Here is an 18,184-nt window from a genome sequence, read left to right on the forward strand (position 1 = left end):
GACATGGCACTGCTCTCCTATTCCAGGAGTGGCCTCGGCAAGCAACTACACACACTGGCCAGCAATTACTGTCAGAAAAGACTATTCATGCCAAAGCCGCAATCATTGTGTTTGGCAAACATCCTTCCACGTTCACATGGGTAATGGTAAATACTCAATTCAGGAGATTAACTCATTGGTTATCCAGGGCAGAGTTAACAAATACTTTGGCAGTCATATCACAACAGGGTCAGACTGAAAATGAGCTCTAATGGAAGATTCATTCAGGGCAACAAAGGTAGGTACTCACCTGTGACACTCCTCTACAACCTGCACTGTAATCACTTCTACTTACAGTGCTCTCCTTCCTCACCAACCCTTCCCCCTGAGCCCTCCTGGAATCTGTGTCCATGATTACAGATTCCCAACACATCCACACATTATTTGCAGAACACTAGCCTGAGTTCATCCAGTCTTTTGCAGGTGTTGATCTCTGCCACAAACCTCTATCTAGTAGGTAGATGGAGGCCTGGCTTCTCCTGGTTCCCCAAAGAACACAATACCATTACTATTTAGCAATTGGGCGCCAGTTCCAACTCCTTGGAAGCTCATGCCATGATGCAGTAGCCCCTGTGACCATTCCTTGGCCATGTTTTCCACCAAGTAACACACACTGAAGATTTTGATACCTGTCTGTTTTCTTACTCTTGACCTTAAGACCCATCCTCAAAGTAGATGATTTCAGTCCATGTGGACATGCTAACTAATAACCTAGACAGATGCTTTTTAAAACAAGACTCTCTCTCCACTATAATTCAGCAACCCAAGGTCATAGCCAAATTCCACAGCTTGACACTATCTAGATATGTCTCACCTAAAGTTCAAATATGCAGTGTTCTGGCCAGAATGTTCTGTTCTCCAACTCTTACACTATTACTTCCACATTAGACTTCTTTCTCGAATTTTACTAAGATCACCAATGTCTTGTCCTTCTTATTCTTGTTTTTTGTTTTGTGTGGTGTTTTTTTTTTGTTGTTGTTGTTGTTGTTTTTTGTTTGGTCCCTATCTTTTTCAGGCCACTCCCATTACTCTTAAAATTCTTTCTTCCTTTTGCTCTGGTGAGCGATCACTCTCTTGGTTTTACTCTTAGCTTTCTAGCAGTCCTTCTCAGAAGCCAGCACATGCTCCTCTACCCCACCTCTCAATGCTAGAGACAACTGGGACCCACTCGTTAACCTTCTTTTTCTCTTCTCTTTCTCTCTACAAACATAATTTAGGAGTTCTAGAGCCATATCCAATTACTGTTCCAAAATCCCACCTGGAGATGTAATAGGTATGTCAAACTTAACACAAGTCACCCAGAATCCTGCTTTACCATTAGAAAACATTCCTTTCCTGTTCATCTTTCTTTTAGGAAATGGCATGACCTCCACCAAATTGAAAAGGCTAAACACTTCACGTCTAGGTTTTCCTTGATTATAATATTTCTTTTTTTTCCAATCTACTTAGCAATTCATTTTTCAAATAGTTATTGAGCAACTAGTTATTGAGTGTGCTAGGCACTGTTCTACTGGAAAATGATAATAAATATAATTTTTTAAAAAACTGTGCCCTCAATGCAAGTAAAATTCCAGGGACAGAAAACAAAAATTAAAAAAAAAATGTATGGATTGCCAGATGGTGATAAATTGTGAGAAGAATGAATAAGGTAGGCACAGGGTTAGGGAAGGTGGTGTAGTGCAGGCAGATACAATTTTCAATAGAGCAACTGGGGAAGGCAAGACCACGAAGAAGACAGACACTCCTGCAGGAACTAGATTCAGGAGCAAGTAAGAGAATTCCAGGGAAAGTTACAGCCATGAGAAGGTGCTGGCAACCCAAGGTCAACAGACAGCAAGAAGGCCAGTGTAGCTGGAGGAGGCAAGGCAATAGGCCTCGACTGTACAGGGCTTCACAGGCCACTGTTTGAGCTGAAACTCTAGGTAAGTCAAGAGACCACAGGAAGGTTTTATGTCGCTGAGCAACATTATCTAATGTATGTCTCAAATGGCTCCAGTCTAGCAACTAGGTGCAGTGTGGATGCAAAGGGACATGAATGGAAGTAGAAAGTTCAGTTAGTTGCCTTCTTGATACATCCCTATGTGTCAAAGAGATATCTTCTCTCTCGTCACTTCTTACAAGGCATAACATATTATTTCTAAAAGGCCCCGTCTCCAAATATCACACCAGGAACTGACACTCAACATGTAAATTTCAAAAGAAAACAGACATTCAAGCCATAGTGTTCCTCCTGTCAATCCTACCCTCCTGATTTGCTGTAATTCATCACTACTCCTAAGAACTTCATTGTCAGTGTTTCTCTCTCTTTTGTATGTGTATTTAACTTTTCCTTTTCTTCTCAGTCTTTTCCCACGAATATTTCACATGCTCAGGTCTCCAGATGCTTACAGTTCCTTTCTAGGTACCATAACCATTCATTCTCTTTTCTTTTTCCATATAACTTACTGAAGAGCTGTCCACTACTCCAGTAGACACGTTACCTCATGTACAGGAGACAATGTGTCTTTTTTTTTTTTTTTAAAGAGAGAGTGAGAGAGGGGGGAGAGAGAGAGAGAGAGAGAGAGAGAGAGAGAGAGAGAGAGAGAGAGAGAGAGAGAGAGAATTTTTAATATTTATTTTTTAGTTCTTGGCGGACACAACATCTTTGTTGGTATGTGGTGCTGAGGATCGAACCCGGGCCGCACGCATGCCAGGCGAGCGCGCTACCGCTTGAGCCACATCCCCAGCCCACAATGTGGTCTTTATTGCATCCTTTACATCCTACTGATCTTAAATTTACCAAAAACCACCAGCTACCTCTTTGGAGTAAAATGTAACAAATGCTTTTCCTCATAACAAATATTGCTGAACACTGTGTAATGAGTCCTGGTCTAAGGACTATTGCCATCACATGTATATTTTCCTTTCTGTGGCATGTGATACTGTTCCTCCCTCCTGAAACACTCTCTTGCTATAGTTTTCATGACACATTTTCCAGACTTTCTTCCCCTTTCTCTCTGGTCACTAGTTTTCAAGTCTCCTTTGACTGAATTATTCTGCACTGCTATCCTCTTCCTTCTTTTTTACTGTATTTACTCTTCCTTCCATAATCTCACCCTCACTCATGATGATAATTACCTTCTACACAGTCCTTACTGGAACTTCTGTACTGGAACTTCCTCCAGTACAGATCTCTTTCCAGACTGTATGTCCTACTGCCTACTAGACACTTTCATTTGGATGATTTGTACTTAAGAGTAGCATGTCTAAAATTGAAATAATTCTCCCTGTCTCTCAACCAGCTTCTTCTTCTGCAATCTCAATCCCCACAAGGGCACCACAGTATCCTAGTTTCCCAGGCAGGAAATTCAGAAATCACCAAGGTCTCTTCTCCCTTTCTATTATGCAGCACTCAACACAGGAGGCAAAAACAAAAGAACCTTCCAGCTTCTCTCAAGTCTACCTCTTAAATATCTCAAATGGAAACAAGAATCCTCTTAGAGTTGTCCTACCGGACCCACTAACTGAAACCCGGGGTTCCTGTATGTGTTTCTCTATTGCTGAAAAGTAGAAGGCAAGGTTGATCATGAAAAATAAGACAAGAGTGTCAATTTCTATATCCAAAAGCACATATGTTGTGCTCTGGAAGCAGCATGGAAAGTCCTCAGACTTGTTAGAGAAAGACATTAAATAATTTCTCCCCTTAAAACCAATAATGAGTGAGAACACCAGGCAGAGTCAATTTATTAAGGCATAAATTCCGAGTGTACTTGCAAAGTCTCTCTGAAATTCTCATCAGAGTAGTAAATGAAAACTCAGGCGTAAGACTTAAAAATGAAGAGGGAACACTGAACAAATATGTCTACCCCCTCCCTCCCACAAAAGCCTGTTGGAATGATAATAAGATGGTACACAAGGAGATAAGTATGTGTCTGTGATGAAAGCCGTGAAGGTGGATGGGGAATGGCTGGCAGTCACTGAACCATAGATTTTAACAAATTTCTCCAAGATGAACTATAAATGGAACTTGATTAAACTACTGCAGAGGAAGCTGAAGAGGCTACAGCATTCTGAGAAGAGCCCCAGAGAGGCTGCATATTTGGAGTTGGAAGAAAGAGTGAGAGTGGGCTGCAGGGGAAGCAACCACACTAATCAACATCTGACTACAGAGCAACTGGATGAGGAGTTGAGTGGAAATGAATCTGCCTCTTTCCAGTTGGGAGGTGCTCACTAAACACACTGAAGGGGAAAGAGCTTTTTGTGTGGGGAATCCAAAGTTCATAGTCAAGTCTTCTTGTTTGGGCATCTAATAAAATGTGGGTTAGAAAATTCTGCCAATCTACTTCCCGTCTGGGTAGTCATCTATCCACTCATTCAATAAAAATTAATTGAGTGATATTTTCACTGAGCCTAAATGTTAAGAAGGAGCCAACCAAGGGAGGAGCTGGGGTAGAGAAATGCAGGGCTCTGAGAAAGGACTGAGCATGGCATACTCAGAGAAGACCAATGTGGCTACAGCCTGATGAGTAGTAAACAGGAGACAGGGATGAGATCACAGGAGGGCCTGTAGGCTGTGTATAGTTTGCATTTTATTCTAAATGCAATGGTAAATCACTAAGGCTCTCAAAAAGAAAAGTAACACATTCTAATCTGAGTTTTTAAAAGTAGCTTAGATTACATACTAAATTAATTATAGCATTTGGAAGAATTCATAGACATTGGTAAGATTATTAAGAAATATAACCCTGGGGTAACGGCTCAGTGGTAGAGTGCTTGCCTAACATGTGTAGGGCACTAGATTCAAGTCTCAGCATCGCATATAAATAAATTTTAAAAAATAAAATAAAGGTCCACTGACAACTAAAAAAATTTAAAAAGTTTAAAAAAAAAAGAAATACAAACCCAGATTATAATAAGTTGGGACTACTTGGAAGGCTGGCAGAAGAATAACACAAAAACTTTAAAAATCTTTCCAGTAGAAAAGAAGAAAGGGAAAGAGAAACTATGACATGTAAAAAAATCAAAGAGAGTAAAACAGTAATTATTGTTACTCTGGACAGAATAATAATGTCAACAAACAACAAATGGGGTAAGTGAAGCAACCCAAAGTACAAAAGCCTGAGATTTAAATAAAGAAAATATTCAGCAAATTTTTACAGATCAAAAAACCTATCAAAAAGTTACAAATGGCCAGGCATAGCAGTGCATATCTGTAATCCCAATGACTCAGGAGGCTGAGGCAGGAGGATCACAAGTTCAAAGCCAGCCTCCGCAAAAGTAGGAACTAAGCTAAGCAACTCAGTGAAATCTTGTCTCTAAATAAAATACAAAATAGGGCTGGGGATGTGACTCAATGGTTGAGTACCCCTGAGTTCAATCCCCAGTAACTCACAAAAAAAGAAGGGGGCAGGGCTGGGGTTATGGCTTGGTGGGCATAATTACATATGATTTTACAGTGTTGAGGTATGTTCCTACTATTCCTAGTTTTTCTAATGTTTTGCCTATCATGCATGAAGCACTGGGTTTGATCCTCAGCACCACATAAAAATAAATAAAATAAAAAATTGTGTCCATGTATTATACACACACACATACACACACACACAAAGTTAAAAATGTAACTTGAGAGTATTATGTTAAACAAAATAAGTCAAACTTAGAAAGTCAAAGGTTGTATATTTCAATTATACATGGAAGCTACAGAGGAAAAAGGAAAAACCAAAAAAAATTTGGGGGGTGGTCTCATAAAAACAGAAGGGACACCAGTAGAGAAACAGGACTAGGGAGGAGGAAGAAAGGAGGAAAGAAGAGATACTAGGGAACAAAAATGACCAAATTATATTATTATAGTGTATTCTTGCATGAATCTATAATAATGAATCCCACTGTTATGTATAATTCTAATGCACAAATAAAAAGTTTTTAAAATATTTATCATAAACTGATTTTTAAAAAGTTACAGAAAGCTTGATTTTAAAATTTGTAAAAAAGTATACCAAGCAAGTATGAATCCAAATAATATAGAGACATCAATCTTACCCCAACTTGAAAAAATTAAGGCAAAAAAGCACAAGGGACAAAGGAAGGCTATTATATACTGTAAATAAAAATATATCAACAAAATAAATAAGACAGAATAATCACCAATATAAATACATCTAACAACATAGACTCAAAATATAGAAAATAACAAATAATTGAGCATGGAAACAGGAGGGGACTACCTTATCTTTCTCAGAACTTCATAGAGAAAAGAGATAAAACAAGCCAAAATGCAGAAAATTTGAGAAGCATGATTAAAAAGCTCAAACTAGTAAATACATATATACTTTTATATCTAATGGGGAATGTATTCCTTTCAAACACAGTTTATGAAACTGACCTCATATTAGGCCTCTGAGGGAGCCCTCTCAAATCCCCCCATCAATAGATAAGTCCTTTCAATATAATATGAAGAAATCAATTAAGACAAGAAGCTAAAACATGCTATGTAGGATAAGATGAAATTACAAGAAAGAGAGTAAAGAAGTGCTTAAAATCCAGAAGAGCTTAATGTGAACTTAAGAAATCAGTAAAAAGGAAACAAACACACAGAGGAGAGAAAGATGAGAAGGAGAAAAAAAAACTAATCAAACCTGAGGGGAAAAATAGTAGAATTACAAACAAAAAGGTTAAGAAAATAATCCAAATCCTAATTCTTTGTAAAAGATTAATATAACAAACTCCTGCCAAGATTAATAAGGGAAAATAAAGGTAATAAGAGGCAAATAAAATAAAATACAAAATAAAGAAAACAACTGTATGGTACTTTAAAACTATGAAATAACATCATGAAAAGCTATAATGAATTTAAAATAAATTTTAAAATGCATATATTAAGTATACAGAGTGCTAAAACTGAGATGATGGGCATAATTACATATTGCTTTTACAATGTTAAAGTATGTTCCTACCATTCCTAGTTTTTCTAATGTTTTGCTACTAATGAGAATTTAAACACTCCTACACAGCCCTTCTCATCAGTAAAATGGCAGACACACTGAAATATCATGTGTTCAGCAATCTGAAGATCCAGCAATTCCATTCCTGGGTTTCCATCCTATAGAAAGCTTCTCCATGTATGTGAGGATGTTCATTATAGTGCTACAGGGATAAAGGATAGATGGAAAAACCTGGGGTCCTCCATTAAGATAGACTAAGTAAAACACAACTTGGAACATGGAGGATAAAGCAGCAGTGAGAAGCTATGCACCAGACACACACAGCAAAACCAGACAGACCTGAAAAATAGTGCTGAGTAAAAAGGTAAAATAGAGATCTATTGGTATGTAAATTAAACACACACACACACACACACACACACACACACACACACACACACACACACCACTACATTATATATTTTGTAAGATACTGTAGTCATGGCTTCTGAGAAATTGATGAGGTTTCATCTCCCTGCAATTATAAGATCAAGTTGTACAGTAATTGAAGATCCTCACCCCCTGGGCTTTTAGTTTTTTGGTTTTTTTTTTTTTTTTTTTTTTTTTTTTTTTTTTTTGGTGCTGGGGATTGAACCCAGGGTCTTATGCATGCTAGGCAAGTACTCTACCAACTGAGCTGTATCCCTAGCCCCCCCTGTGCTTTTAGAAGGGATTGTATAAAATTCAGATGTCCTGTTACTTTCCTTCTGTTCGATGATTTCCTCACTTCAACAAAACAAAAATTTTTTTAGGATCTAGAAAGTCAAAAAATCATCATTTAAGGTAAAAATGAAGAGCTATTTTCTCAAATATAGAGTGTTCAAAGCTGAATTCTTTTTTATTGGTTCTTTTAAAGGTATACATGACAACAGGATTTATTTTGACATAATTATAGAAGTGGAGAATTCTAGAATTCTTCTAATTCAGTCCCTAGAACTTCTCCTTCCTCTTTCTTCCTCCCTCCTGTTCTCCTATTCCCTTACCTCTATGCTACTTATCTTTCTGCTATTTACTTATAGTTTTTTTATTAGTGTTGTGTGGATGTACATTGTGGTGAGATTCACTGTGATTAAATCATAAATGTACATAGGAAAATTAGGTCAGATTTATTCCATTGTCTTTCCCTACCCCATCCTTCCTCCCTTGCCTTCATTCTCCCTTGTCTGTTCCACTGGTCTTTCTTCTATCCTTTTTTTTTTAATCTCCCTCCCTTTATTTTGGATTAGGTTCTACATATCAGAGAAAACATTCTCCAGTTCTATCCATTTTTCATCAAACATCATAAAGTTATTCTTTTTAATATATTTCATTATGTATATATACCACATTTTCTATACCCATTCATCTGTTGAAGGGCATGTAGGTTGGGCATCATAGCTAGTGTGAATTGTGCTGCTATAAACACTGATGTGGCTCCTTCACCTTAGTATGCTGAATTTTTTTTTGAGAGAGAGAGAGAGAGAGAAAGAGAAAGAGAGAATTTTTTAATATTTATTTTTAGTTTTCGGTGGATACAACATCTTTATTTTATTTTTATGTGGTGCTGAGGATCAAACCCAGCACCCCGTACATGCCAGGTGAGCGCGCTACCACTTGAGCCACATCCCCAGCCCAGTATACTTATTTTAAATCAATATATACAGAGGAGTGAGACAGGTGGGTCATATGGTAGTTCTATTTCTAGTTTTCTGAGGAATCTCCCTATTGTTTTCCAGAATGGTTGCATCAATTTGCACTCCCACCAACAATGCATGACTGCACCTTTTTCCCCACATCCTATCAACATTTATTGTTATTTGTATTTTTAACAATTGCCATTCTTACTGGAGTGATGTGAAATCTCAGTGTAGTTTTAATTTGCATTTCTCCAACTGCTCAAGATGTTGAACATTTTTTCATATATTTCTTGACCATTTGTATTTCTTCTTTTCAGAAGTTTCTGTTTAGTTGATAGTTCCTTTGCCCATTTATTGATTGAGTTATATTAATGGCCTATGTAAGGAGCAGCTAGCAAAGATTTTCTCCCATCCTGTTGGCTCTCTCTTTACACTCTTGACTGTTTCCTTTGCTGTAAAGAAGCTTTTTCAATTTGATGCAATCCCATTCATTGATTCTTGATTTTACTTCTTATGCTTTAGTAGTCTTGTTAAGGAAATCAGTTACTGAGCCAACATGTTGAAATGTTAGACCTACATTTTCTACTAGCAGGTGCAGAGTTTCTAATTCTAGGTCTTTGATCCACTTTCAGCTGAGTTTTGTGCAGTGCAAAAGGGGTTAAATTTCATTCTACTACATATGGATTTCCAGTTTTCCCAGCACCCTTTGTTCAAAAGACTATCTTTTCTCCAGTGTATGTTTTTGGTACTTTTGTCTAGTATGAGATAACTGTATTTATATAGACTTATCTTTGTGTCTTCTACTCTGTTTCATTTGTCTTCATGCCTGTTTTGGTGCTAATACCATGCTGGTTTGTTTGTTATTGTTGTTGTTGTTGTTGTTTTTTAACTGTAGCTCTGTAATGTAATTTGTGATCTGGTATTCTGATGCCTCCTGCTTCACTTTTCTTTTAAAGATTGCTTTGGCTATTCTAGGCCTCTATTTTTTCAAATACATTTCATAATTGCTTTTCTAGTTCTGTGAAGAACACCATTGGAATTTTAATAGCAATTGCACTGAATCTATGTAGTGCTTTTGGTAATATGACCATTTAACAATATTAATTTTGCCTATCCAAGAACATAGAAGGTCTTTCTATCTTCTAAGGTCTCCTTCAATTTCTTTCTTTAATATTCTATAGTTTTCATTGTAGAGGTCTTTCATCTCTTTTGTTAAATCGATTCCCAAGTATTTTTGTTTTGTCTATCATAAATGTGATAGTTTTCCTAATTTCTTTTTCAGCAGATTCCTCATTGGAATATTAGAACACAATTGAGTTATGCATGTTGGTCTTGTTTCCTAAAACTTTGCTGAATTTATTTATGAGCTTTAGAAGTCTTCTGGTGAAGTTTTGGGGTCTTATAAATATATGATCATGTTATCAGCAAACAAATAACTTGAACTCTTCTTTTCCTGTTCATATCCCTTTAATTTCCTTCTATTGCTTAATTGCTCTGGCTAGAGTTTCAAAGACTATGTTGAATAGGAGAAGTACAAGTGGGCATCCTGTCCTGTTCCTCTTAAACCTAAATTCTTAACCTTTTTTAAAAAAAAAAAAAAAACCTGTTTTACTGCAGGCTTCCTCATGTTAGCTAATAGAAATTCATCTCCTTCTTTCTAAAGCAAAATCCTTATAATCATTCTGATTTCTCTTTTTCCCATGCTGCATATTTGACTGATTAGCAAATCAGCCCTGCCTTCAAAATCTTATGTAGAATCTGATCATTTTGCACTACCTCCTCTGCTACCACCCTGGCCTGAGTCATCTTGGTCTCCTGCCAAGATAAATACAAGAGCCTTCTGATTGACCTCCCTGTTTTTCCCTTACCACAGAGTCAGAATTAAGACTTGTCATGTCACTCCTCTGCTCAAAACTTTGCAAGGTTCCTCATTCCACTAAGGGTAAAAGCTGAAGTCCTTACTATGATTCAAAGACCCTATATGATCTCTAAGCCCCTCTCCCTTCTCTCCCCTGGGCTTATTCTGCTTCATCCACCCAGGACTCCTTGGCTGGTGAGCAAACATTCCAGGTATACTCCTGTCTCAGAGTCTTTGAGCACATATTACATGACTTGCTTCCATGCCTCCTTTGGTCTTCAATTAAATGTTACCTTCTATGTCATTCATACCTGATCATCTGATTGAGAACTGTGACCTCTCTGGGCTCCCATTCCTGATCACTGGCATTCCTCATTCTTATTCTGCTCTACTTTATCTAATTTATCACTTTCTAAAATATTATAAAAATACACCAATTATGTTTATTTTTTTTTGTCTCTCCTCCTTGCTAGAATGTAAGCTAGGTGAGGGAATTGGTCTTTATTTTGTTCATTGATTACACCAACCACCTAGAATGGGAACTGACTTGGAGTGAAAACTCCATGTTTTTGTTGAATTAATGGATGAATGGAAGAATGGGGAGTGGTTTAGAACAAGTGGGCAGCAAGACCAAAATCAAGACTGTGAGGTAAAAAGGGAGAAAGAAGGTGTGGAATCAAAAAAGCAGTGGAGAGTCTAGAGCCACTGAATGAAACCAGGACAGAATTCTGAGAAGATAAAATACAGAACATCAGAAATGCAGAAGAACTAATTGTAAATTGAGGTGAGAAACAGAAGCCAGAGATCAGTACCTGGGAAAACAGTCCAAGAACAGGAGTTTGGAGGAAGGAAGTCACATCAATCTCTCAGATGCAGGCATCTGGCTAGAACCAGTGGTGGGCCAGCTACACAAACTGAAGGTTCTGGTTAGCAGTAAATCCTGCCCACCACATTGAAAAGACCCTGACTGTGACAGCTCAGGCTGTCAGTCACATAGTTACTATACCACAAAGAAGACTTTCATGTAATGACAATACCTGATGATAAACAAAACAGCAATGTTTTAGTTAATGCTCCCATACCCATCAGGGATTAACACCTATCCTTCAGGATGCATACTGAACACAAGAATATAATTCTGACAAAACGTGGTTCATTGTTATTGATGTGTTTATCATGAAGCAAACCAACAATTGACAAACTCCTTACCTATTCTATTAAAGGGGCATAGATATTAAACACTTTTCCTTTCTATATGATATACTAATTGCCAGTAATTTATTCAATAAACTTAAACAAAAATATCAGGCAAACCCAGAAAAGCAAATCATAATGAAAAAAAGAAGAAGACGACAGGGGTTCATATAAAGTCTAACTTTAAAGACGAGTGAGTTTTTTTGTACATAGCATTTACTTTCAAAATTCACTTTTTCTTTATTTGTACCTATGGCAAAGATAGAATCTAGAAATGTCAACATCCATTTCAAAAACAGATAAAATAATTAATATATGTTACTATGTAGTTGATCTTTAGTTTAATGATACATCTGGGTATCTTTGAAGCTTTGAAAGTAAGTTTGTTTAAGTGATACTTGATTATCTGGACATATTAAAGACCATCTTCCCATCTCTCATCTCACATAATGGGACCATACTCTTCCTTCAAAAGCCAACCTTAACAACTTCTAAATCAAGTCATCAACCAAGATATTCATAATGACCCATAGCAATTTTAAGGAAAGAAACAAGAAATCTGAGCCCAAAAGAAATAATGCAACTAATGGAATAGAAAGAAGGAGGAGATAACAAAAGTAGAAAATTTAAGAATGAGGAAGAGATAAAAGGGCATAGAAATTTATCATCAAAATATTCATTTAGAATTCTCTTCAAAAAAGATCCTTTCACTTTTATAATAAGAGCAGAATTTCTGTTGTAAAATATTTCCTAAAATATGTTTCACACAAAATCTGGGAAGGGCATATTAACTCTCTATTACACATCATTGATTTTGTGAAGATTTAAACTCATGAACATAGTAGAACATAAGCCTTTCTCAGTGTTTGGAAGGTTTTAATTAGTCCCAAAGGTTTATATTTTCTAAAGTATGCTTTCATTAGAAATGCTTCTTTTCACAAATCATTTGAAGGACATCCTCCAACAATTAATACTATTAAGTTAATTGCCAAAGGACAATCACTCACATCCCAGGATACCCCTGACAACCTAGAAGGAATATATTATAATGAACATCTACAATAATTTTCTAAGTAGAACTTATTTTAATTCATATTAATTTAAAAATTAATATTACTACTTTAAAGGGAGGTATAAAAACAGAATTAAACCAATAACAAGCATCATAATCAACAAGAAAATTGGGACTTAAAGGTCACAAGTGCAGCATTAACTAGGAATTTGCAAGGCACAGCTTAGATTTATCAACTCAAATATTTTACTATCTCTATCAAAATGATACTGTTCTGGATGCTGGAAGGAACACAGAGGAAAAATATGGTGCCTGATTCAAGAAGTTACAAATCTAGTGAGTTTCAGTTAGCATTTTTAAAATTGGCTTTAAAAAAACTTATTTTTCTCTGCTCATCCATCCCTAATCTAATCTCCCCTTATTGAACAGGGCCCACAAATAAGTGATTTGAGACAAAAATTGAAAATAAAAATAAAATAAGTGTGAAAAGAGGTCAAGGGAAATTGTTTTAAAACTTGTATGTTTTCTTGAGTATGGGAGCCCCTTAGGAGATGCTCAGAAATTCAGCATCCCCATAAAGGCTTATTTCTTTCATGGAACGAAGATTTGTCAAAGATTTGTTAAAGTTGATTTGTTAAAATTTCTTTCAAATCAACTTGGCTCAAAATCCTTACGTGATCAGATATGTATTTGTATGAGCCAGTAAAGGTGGTTGGAAGCAATAAGTGTTGACGATAATAATAAGTGATGCCATGTCAGAGAGATAGCATCATAGGAAAACATGGCATTGTAACCACCTGATTCTTCAACTTGGTACAAAGAGCATAAATTATTCTTGTAATTTAACAGTATACCCTTGCTCTGTGTGAGTTAAATAAGACAGTATATGTAAATGTCTTAGCAGAATGTCTGGCACATAGCTATAATTGGTATATGTTATTGACAATAAGAACTGAAGCTCCTCTAGTTCTCAGTTGAAAATCCTGGAGAAGGAGATGAAAGTACTAAAAGGCACAACAAGCCCAAGGATGGGGTAATTGACTGCAGCTTCCTCTGACTACCTTTTACAAAAAGCTAAGAGTAAGAACTCAAAATGAGAAGTTTGCAGTTGTAACTTTTACAGGCTTGGCTGATAATGGGTTGAACAAGGTTGAAGCATATGAAATATGGTTTTGCCTGACCTGATATAGCAGAAAAATTTTAGAAGGAATCAAAGTATATTCAGAGAATATCTATACATGACCTGCTATTGTGAGTTGAATTGTGTCCTCAGGATAGACATACTAACATCCAAAACCTCAGTATCCATCAATGTGACCTTATTTGGAAACTGGGTTTTTGCAGACATAATTGAGTTAGGATAAGGTCATAAATCTAGTATGACTGGTACCCATATAAGAAGAGGAAAATTTGGACACATGGGTACACAGGGAAAACATCATGTGAAGACAGAGACAGAGACTGGAGTAATGTGTCTATCAGTTTAAAAAGGCCAGAGATTGCCAACAACACTAGAAAAAGAAGAATTCTTAGCTAGAGCCTTTGGAGGGAGCGTAGCCCTGCCAAACCTTGATGTTGGATTTTTAGCCTTAATTTAACATGAGACAACAAATTTCTGTTGTTTAAATCACCCAGTTTGATATGGCAGCTCCAAGAAAGGAACACACCTGGTAATGTATCAGTCGCAGGTCTAGTTTTAATCTAAAATTTTAAGTGGGTGAAGTTTCCCTCACCATATCCATGTTTCCCTGTTTCTTCCCTATTTTATACCATTTTTGCATCCACTATTTTGCTCTTTTGAAAGTGTTCTCAGTCTTTATTTTTAAAAATTCAAGAGTTTTCTTATGCAAGTGGCTCTCAAGGTATGATTAGGGAACTATTATGGGATCCTGACACTATTTCAGGTGGTTCTCAGATCAAAAATGTTAGTACTGCTACTACTATTTTATAGAAATATATACACATATATATTTTCCTTTTTCACTCTATCTCATGAGTACACACAGTGGCACCCCCAGAGGCCACATGTTGGGTAAAAACACAATAGACTAAATCCAGAATCAGACATGAGACTCTGTCTCCAATTTGATTCAATCAGACACTAAAGAGATTTCCATAAAAGCAATGTTATTCCTCTAACTGAATTTTGTCTGAACCATATAGTTATTTTTTCACAAAAAATCATTTGTTAACAATTTGTAATTGTTATTTTAAAGTGAATATATTTTCTAAAAATTCATAGTTTCAATTGCTAAAATCACAGTGAATAGAGATAATAAATTCAACCATACAAAAGTTTTGTAGTCCTCAATAATTTTAAAGGTGTTCTAAGACCAAAAAGTTTAAGAAGCATTGGTCTATATTAGCATTGACTTTTTAATTGCAAAAATAGAATCAAATTGTACCTAATGTTTACACTTTTCACTTGCCAATATAGCTTAGGCAATAATAGTTATGAACAGCCACCATGAATCCTTACTACACATGAAGCCCTATGTCAAGTGTTTTGCATGCATTATCCCACTTAATCCTTACACCATTGCCAAGAGTTGAGTACTAAACCAGCACCCTGGGCCCTTTTGATCCAGGTGATTGACCATGATCTCATGAGTGCTCACTACCTGTGTGACCCTGAGCGAGCACCAGAGAATTAAGAGTTTACATTTGTACAGCACTTACAACAATGTCTGGAACACAGTAAATACTACAGAAATGTTTGCCAGCATTTAGACTATGTTTAAGACTCTGAAACTGGATGTTGTTGCCCTGGATTGACCAGGGAACACTTCAAATTTTGGAAATTGGGAAGATGTGGAGACTAAGATTTTAGGAGAAGTAAAATAGCATAGCTTCCTAGAAAAAAGTGGATAAATTATTCAAAAAGGGAGTGAGAACCTATATCAAATGGTAGGGCAGGATATGGAAAAAAGTAGTCCTACAGAGAAAGTGAAACAGGAAAGAAGCAAATGGCTCAGAGATCTGGAAAAAAAATACAAAAAGCAAGGGAAACTGACTTTCAAAGGACCTGTAGATTTTAGGCAAATAAGGCAAACAATGAGCCAGAAGCAGGCTGGAGGAGCACGGGAGACTACTATCCTACATCAGACTCTTTCTCAGTCCTTTCATCAGGACCCCCACAAAACCTCCATGTGAGTTACTCTTCTTGCCTTGAGATGCCTCTTTAGGGAATCCCATCTGGGCAAAAGTTTCCTCCTGGCAACCAGGCTGGGTAAGTCTTGGGCTGCTTTGGAGGCCAGTGCCTGTACTAGGAGAAGTTCAGACTATACATGGATAAAACCCAATGTCTGCCTAGAAACATATATGCTCACCTCAGGATTCCCTAGACCAGTGGATCTTAATGGGAATGGATTTCCCCCGACAACCAGAGACATTTAGCAATGTCTGAAGACAACTGGGAAGTAACAGAGCCATGGGTTACTATTGGCATCTAGTAGGTACAGGCCAGGGATGCTGCTAAACAGCCTACAATGTGCAGAAGAGCCCCCCACAACAAGTGGAATGTCAGTAGTGTTGTAGCTGAGAAACCCTGCTCTAGACAAAATGACTGGAGCTTTTGGGTTCTTTCATAGGGACTAACTATTCCATCCATACCAGCTAATCCATAGCTGGTCTGATAGGGAATGACCATAGTCTTCAGCCTTATGAATTCCATTTCGAACTACTCAAATAGTCTAGGGAAAGATACAGGAAAACTTGAAGCTACCTAATTGGTATGAGTTAAAAGGCAAAATAAATAAATAAATAAATAAATAAATAAATAAATAAATAAATAAATAAATAAAAGTTGTATTCCAAATGTTAAGAAGGCAAAATCACCAAAAATGAGAAGAAACAAACTTTTCCTTACATTTAAAAAAGTAGAAAATGTGTTCACTTCATTTTGAATAATCAGCATCACCAGAAGTTTAAAAGCCAACATGCTTTCTTAGCTTTGCCCAGTGCCAGCAGTAAAGTACTTCAAGATTCTTGATAGCAAATGAAAGATAATTAAAGTGGTTTTTTTTAACATCTAGGGGAATCCAAAATGATTAATGTATTGCTTTAGAAAATGAGAAGATGTGAATCCAGACACTATGGACTCAATGTGTGCTGACCTTATCAATAGTTAATGGACAATATTAATATTCTATTTGAGCCATAGTATAGTCCCGAGTCATAGAAATGTAGGAAACTATGTACAGCCACCTTCCTAGAATCCCCTTCCTCTCTTTCAGAGTATCTCACCAACTAAAGGTTTGACCTTCCTTAAGTGGTTTCCAGAGAAGTTTTTTTAAATGCAACTGCATTCTACATGGAAGGCATCTGACTCTCAAATTTCCATTTCCACTTTAAAATCTGCTCTAGGAAATTTTAAGTCCATGTACATGGGGAGAGGATGGTTGTGTCTTTTTTTTAAAATAATTTTTTAGTTTTAGATGGACATAATATCTTTTATTTATTTATTTGTTTGTTTGTTTGTTTATGTGGTGCTGAGGGTTGAGCCCAGGGCCTCATAAGTGCGACGCAAGTGCTCTACCACTGAGCTACAACCCCAGCCTGAGTATGACTGTGTCTTAATGAAAAATTAGATCCTGGGGCTGGGGATGTGGCTCAAGCAGTAGCGCGCTCGCCTGGCATGCGTGCGGCCCAGGTTCGATCCTCAGCACCACATACAGGGATGTTGTGTCCACCGAAAACTAAAAAATAAATATTAAAAAATTCTCTCTCTCTCTCTCTCTCTCTCTCTCTCTCTTTCTCTCTTTAAAAAAAAAAGAAAAATTAGATCCTTGTGCTTAACACTTTATCAGCAGGCTGCCTGTAATCCATTGTGCTATTTTATAAGAGGAAGTTTTACAGCACGATGGTTCATGTGCATCTTGTTATAGGAGTGAACCCTCTGTGAAGCATGGTCCGCAACCTGAGCAGAGTCAGAATGTCAGGCCTGACTTGCAACTAACTCCTGTGAGGCTCACACAGCTGCAGCTTCTACAGGGAGACCACTCTCTGCTTCTGTTTGGGGTGCAAGGGTTGACAGAAGGAGTGGCAGAAGGAAAGAATACTTTGAATAGTTTTCTTCAAAACATATCATCATGTCTGACAGTGTCTCTCACTAGACTGTCAGAACAGCAGGGGCCACATCTACTGGATACTCCAAAGAGAAAAGGCAACATGTATTGGTATTTTAGAAATATGACAGGATGTTTTAGAAATGGAATAAAAGAAGCACATGAATCAATATAGACACAAACAAGCATAAAATATGCATGCATTTGCATGCACACAGAGATAGAAAAAGCTAGAGGTTACTTCATTGAATGACTGATTCATTCAAGAAAAATAAGTCAGTTTGAGGTGAACAGCATTGCCACTTACCCTGGTCTAATCATTGCACATTGTATACATGTACTGAAATATCACACTGTACCTCATAAATATGTACACTTATGTTGAGAGCCACAGCAGAAGGGACTCCACCAAACTTCCAGCTGATTGGCTCACAGCGGCC

The 18,184-nt window shown here is 37.0% G+C and overlaps 1 protein-coding gene and 1 long non-coding RNA gene across 10 annotated transcripts in view; one reads left to right on the forward strand and one right to left on the reverse strand.

The window, feature by feature from the left end:
* Positions 1-18,184, reverse strand: part of St7 (suppression of tumorigenicity 7) — a 261,881-nt gene that overhangs the window by 72,553 nt on the left and 171,144 nt on the right. The gene's annotated exons all lie outside the window — the stretch shown is intronic.
* Positions 1-18,184, forward strand: part of LOC144375428 (uncharacterized) — a 78,895-nt gene that overhangs the window by 58,151 nt on the left and 2,560 nt on the right. The window lies entirely within an intron of this gene.

The sequence above is a fragment of the Ictidomys tridecemlineatus genome, chromosome 2 (genome assembly GCF_052094955.1).
Source record: "Ictidomys tridecemlineatus isolate mIctTri1 chromosome 2, mIctTri1.hap1, whole genome shotgun sequence".
Lineage (NCBI taxonomy): Eukaryota > Metazoa > Chordata > Mammalia > Rodentia > Sciuridae > Ictidomys > Ictidomys tridecemlineatus.